This window comes from Vombatus ursinus, unplaced genomic scaffold (genome assembly GCF_900497805.2).
Source record: "Vombatus ursinus unplaced genomic scaffold, bare-nosed wombat genome assembly UNPS02014781.1, whole genome shotgun sequence".
Taxonomy (NCBI): Eukaryota; Metazoa; Chordata; class Mammalia; order Diprotodontia; family Vombatidae; genus Vombatus; species Vombatus ursinus.
Genome location: NW_020954559.1, coordinates 40,216,533 through 40,222,532, shown reverse-complemented (window position 1 = coordinate 40,222,532; position 6,000 = coordinate 40,216,533). Strand labels below are relative to the sequence as shown.

General features: G+C 37.9%; 1 protein-coding gene across 2 annotated transcripts in view; it reads left to right on the top strand.

Moving 5' to 3' along the window:
* Window positions 1-6,000, top strand: part of LOC114046205 (ras GTPase-activating protein 3) — a 287,044-nt gene that overhangs the window by 48,181 nt on the left and 232,863 nt on the right. The window lies entirely within an intron of this gene.

Sequence of the window (6,000 nt, the reverse complement as noted above, 5' to 3'; positions counted from 1 at the left end):
TTCCTTCCTTCCTTCCTTCCTTCCTTCCTTCCTTCCTTCCTTCCTTCTTTCAGCACCCTATCAGTAACCCCCTGCCTTCCACTACCTTGCCTTAAAAAACACCTCTTTTAACAAACATATGTAATCAAACAAAAACAAATTCCTACATTGGCTGTGTCTAAAATATCTATGTCCCACTCTGCATCTTGAGTTCATCATCTATCTGTCAGGAAGTAGGTAACTTGCTCATCATTGATCTTCTGTTCATTGCATTGGAGTTCTTAGATCTTTCCTACTTATTTTTCTTTACATTGTTCCTATTATTCTACAAATTGTTCTCCTGGTTCTGTTCACTTTTTGCTGTATCAGTTCATTCAAGCATCTCCAGGTCTCTCTAAAACCATCCCTTTCTTCCTGCTTATGGTTCAATAATACTCAGTTCCATTAATGTGCCACAATTTGTTTATTCCCCAATTCATGGGTACTCCTTTAGTTTCTAGTTTTATGCTACTACCGAAAGAGTTGCTACAGATATTTTGTGTATATACATTTTTGGACTCTTTGATCCCTTTGGAATATAAGCCTGAGTTTAAAAGTATGTACAATTTGATGACTTTGGTAATATAATTCCTGAATGGTTGGGTCTCTTTTGGGACCTGGACCCCATAAAGGAAAAACGCTGGACTTTTCCACTTGGCCAAATCTCTGACTTTTGCCTGAGGCTATAATCCCACCTACTGGCCTTTCATTGTGGCTACAACCAATCTCCCCATTCTGTTACCTTTAACTTAGTCTGGCCTTCCTTTGTTTTGCCTCCCTATGGCCCCCGACCATTTCCCACCCTTAATCCTAGCTGGGCTCTATTCTCCCTTGGCCACAAGGTCCAGGTCCCAGGAGTTCTGTTCACCCCAGTTTACTGGCCACTCCTAGGTCCCTCTCATAGTCTTTCTGTATGTAAGGTCCATCTTGTCTCCATTAAGGTGCTCATATTCTTATAATCTAGCCATTGCTCAGATTCTTATAATCTAGCCAATAGTTTACTAATGTTCAGACTCCATAAGAGCCTGCCCAATATGACAAATGTTCTAATAGATCTTGTCTTTGATTGAAAGAAGGCTTGTGTTGAATTCTTTTGGGCAGGACCTGCATGTTGTGATTTTGGGGTCCCAGCACCTTAAAGCCCTAAACCTCAACAGCATCAGTGTATCAGTAAGCCTACCCTTCCAACAATTATAATTTTTCCTTTTGCAGATATGACGTGCATGAGGTGGACCTTCAGAGTTGTTTTTATTTGCATTTCTCTTATCAATGATTTGGAATATATATATGTGTATATATATATATATACATATATATAGATATATTTTTTTTTTTTGCATATTGTTGATAGCTTGGATTTCTTCCTTGGAGAACTACCTGTTGATGTCCTTTGGCCATTTATCTCCTGGGGAATGGCTCTTGTTCTTATATGTTTGAATCAGTTTCTTATATATCTTGGATGTAAGACCTTTAGCAGAGAAACTAGCTGTAAAGATTCCTCCCTATTACCATTTCCCTTCTAATTTTGTTTGTTTGTTTGTTTTTGTTTTTAGCCAATTGGGGTTAAGTGACTTGCCCAGGGTCACACAATTAGTAAGGGTCAAGTGTTTGGTCCTAGGCCAGATTTGAACTCAGGTCCTCCTGACTTCAGGGCTGGTGCTCTATCCAACTGCGCCACCTAGCTGCCCCCCTTCTAATTTTAACTGTATGTATTTTGTTTGTGCAAAAACTTTTAACTGTATGTAATCAAACATATCCATTTTATCTTTTGAAATCTTCCTTGTCCCTCATTTGTTTCGTGAACTTTTTGCCTACTATAGCTTTGAAACTGCTCACTTTGTCTTAAAAAGTCAACTATGGTAAAGGTTTGCTTTCTTTACTGTACTAGATGGCTTAAGAATAGCTGATGTAAAATTTGGCATTTTGCTAAAACTGAATATTAATGCCACATATACTTTGACTTCAGATGATTTTTGACCTAAGAGGATCATAGGTTTAGAGTTGAAAGAGACCTTGAAGCTCAGGTAGTTTACTGTCTCATTTTACAGATGAGGTAACTGAGGCCCAGTGTATGATTTATCCAAGGTCACACAGGTGGTAAGCAGCATAGGTAGATTTCAAACTTTGGTCCTCGAACTCCGAATCTATTATTTCTGCTATGCTCACAGCCTCCAAACATTTCTTGAGATTTATGGATTTCTTTTTTGTCACACATTTATTTACTTTTTTACTTTCATTTTATTTACTTCTTTAAAAAGATAAGGAGTAGGATGGGGAGTAAGAAATACTTTATTTGCATCCACTTGTAAATTTAAAGTGACTGGGGAATGCAAAATGGTGAATGAAGGTTGAAATAGGGCCACAAATACATATGATAAGCAATATTGAAGTTAGGGCAAATCAGTTGCTACTTCTCTTTTCTCCTAGAAAGTGTGAGGATATAGCAAAAAAAAAAATCAAAAATATAATTATGATTTAACAAAATGTCCAGTTATTTCCATATGAATTAAAATTAATAGTAGATTAAAATGGAAGAAAAATCAATTTCTATTATAAAGGGAAATAATTGCCCACTTAATATTATTGTAATTTTATAACAAAGAGAAGCTATTGTTAAATCATGTCTGACTTTTCATGGCCTCGTTTGTAGTTTTCTTCCTTTTTGGGCGAGGCAATTGGGGTTAAGTGACTTGCCTAGAGTCACACAGCTAGTGAGTGTTATGTGTCTGAGGCTAGATTTGAACTCAGGTCCTCCTGACTCCAGGGCTGGTGCTCTATTCACTGCACCACCTAGCTGCCCCATTTGAGATTTTCTTGGCAAAGACACTGGAGTGGTTTGCCATTTCTTTCTCTAGCTTATTTTACAGATGAGGAAACTGAGGCAAACAGGGTTAAGTGACTTGCCTAGAGTCACACAGCTGGTAAGTGTCTGAGGCCAGACTTGAACTCAGGAAGATGAGTGTTCCTGATTTCAAGCACAGCAATCCATCCACTGCATCATCTAGCTGTTCCAATAAAGAGAAGTGGAGGGGATAAAAAAAGTAATTTCTGATTACTTAATATTTATTAAGCACCTACTAGATTCCAGGCACTGTGCAAAATATTTAGGACTTGTTAGCTGATGTGTGTTTTCCTTTTACTTCTATTTGGACACTACTCTTGGGGATGGCATAGGATACTCTTCCTCCAAAGAAAAGGCATAGATGATGGTGGCATAGAATTTACCCATCAAAAGCTTTTGAAGAATGTCTGTGTGGTTGCTATACCACTGGCACCTGTTTCTTCTCTTTCTGAAAAAAGTTCGTCAGCTGCTGTTAAAAATAAACCTGCTATCGAGATTATAAATTCAGGCTAAACAGGTGAGCCTGCATGTTTTATAACAGTCCTGGGAATGACAGGCTATGCAGCCACCACAGGTGATAGTTTGGGTGAGGGGCAGGCAAGGACTAGGGGTCTCACATGGATAGGCATGGGCAAGGACATAGAGAATATGAAAGATGTAGGGCAAAGTCATAATCAATTTCCCTTTCTCCCCCTCCTCTCCTCTATGTGCTGCCAACTCATGAGCAGTATTTTATTAATTCAATTCAACAGTTGTTATTATTTAGAGGTATTCTGGCTATTAAATTTGAAGTATTATCTAGATCCAGTGTCATGATTCATCAGATGATAATGAAGTTGAAATGGCCTGCTGTCAAGTTTAATCAAGCTGTCCCCCAAATGAGGAAATGATCCTTGGACCATAGAATTACAGTGTGACTGGATTTGAGAAGCTGAGTCCAACCCCCTCATTTTACATAGTGTATGAGGAAACTGAGGCACAGAGGGGCCATGTGACTCGTCCAGGGCTACATAATTAGGAAAAGGATTGAGGCAGAATTGGAGTCCAGCATCCTATCCACTATAGCAGTGGAGTCAAACATGCTGCCCATGGGCCAAATGTGGCCTACAACATTCTTGAGTCCATCCCAAACCATATTACAATGTAGATTCAATATGATTTTGATGTGTTGATATAAATATATATATATATATATATACACACACACACATACATGTATATGTATATATAGATACATATGTCTATATGTGAATATCTGGATAGATATGAATATAGATGTAACGTGTGGTTTTCTAAGTCAATATGCATTCCACAGGGATTCTTATGCATGATATAGTGGCCTGTATTTCTATTTGAGTTTGCTATCACTGAACGATACCATGTTGCCTGTTTGTTGTCTATTGAAAGCTTTATGTTGTTAACAAAAGAGCAAAGGGAAGAATGGGGTGGGGGGAGAGAGGGAAGGGTGGCAAGTTTGGTGGCAGATGAGCAGATTTTAAAAATGTGTTTGTGTAAATGATATCACCAACTGAATCTAGAGAACTTGGGGGTTGGGGAAACACAACTGGCCAGTTACAATTTTGTGTTTCAGTGAACAAATTTGATTCTGTAGTGTTCCTGCTAGGAGAATAATGGCATTGATTGTAGAGGCCATCTGATTTTATTTGGACATTCTGATCTCTGCTCTGTTCTCAAAGTCCAGCATTACTCCACCTCCCTTCTCTCTCTCCCCTCCCTGGAGGTATTGAATGTGGAGAGAATCTTAACCTCCTACTCTAAAATTGTCATCAAGACATCTTGTAGTGGCCAGAACAATTTTTTGGTTTTTTTGTTCTTTGTTGTAGATGCTAGATTAGAGACTTAGCTTTTATTTCAGTGGGTTCCCTAAAAATAGGATCAAATGCTTACACTATAATCTCTTTGGTTGTACATATCATCAATTTGTTACCAACCTAGGGGTTTAATTCCAGAGATGCCTAGAAGTTGGCAATTATGGTTGGCTTAAAAGGTTAAATTTAAAGCAATCTAGAAGCACAATTTTCCCTTTCTTTTAGTCAGGGGTGTGTGACATTCACATTTGCCTTTTGAAGTGAACTGGGATCCCTTCACAATGATGATGTCAGAATAGGACCAACATTTTCCTTATGGGCTGTGACTCTTTTTTTTAAATTTTTTTATTTTTTTTGGGCTGTGACTCTTTAAGGCATGATATACCTTAGAGCTGGTGCTTTTGGCTTCCTTTTTCTGCTCAACAGGATTTGATGATTGATTTCCCAAAGAATTGATATGCAACAGTTCTTCTCTGATAAAAATAATCCTCTGAATCCAACATTTTAACAAAAGTCTTTTGATATTTTCCATGTACAATCTGGTTATTGCTCTGACTTTTTGATAGTATCAGAATGATATATTGTCACAGGCCAAGACATTATTAACAGGACTCAAGAACGTTGTAGGCCACATTTGGCCCATGGGCAGCATGTTTGACTCCACTGCTATAGTGGATAGGATGCTGGACTCCAATTCTGCCTCAATCCTTTTCCTAATTATGTAGCCCTGGACGAGTCACATGGCCTCTCTGTGCCTCAGTTTCCTCATGACTTTCCCCCACATCTTTCATATGGAATGAATGAAAAAGAATTTATTAAGTACTGGGCACTCTGACTACTGTTACAGAATGCAGGGGGAAAAAAGTGCTGCTTAATTCATGTTTTAGAGGAAATTTCACATGTCTAGTGAAGTATTATTATAAACCTCTCTCAACCTTGGTTTCCTCATCTATAAAATGGAGATAATAACATCTACCTCACAGGGTTATTGTGAGGATAAAGTCAAATGAGATTATCTATGTAAATGCATTGCAAGCCTTAAATTACTATATAAATGTTAGCTATTATTATTATACATTAGTGATTATCACTGTCCTTATGCATATTTAGAGCAGTAATGTACATGATAGCTCTTAAAATTGGAAGCTTTTGAAGGTAGGAGGCTGAACAAGTTCTTCTTATGGAAGATTCTGAAATGTGGAGTTTGTTTTTCCTATAACTTTAAAAAAAAAACAGCACTCAACTTAATCATACAAAAATTGCCCCTCCAAAATAATTGCTTAACTGGGTCTTTTGGGGAAGAGGGGAAGG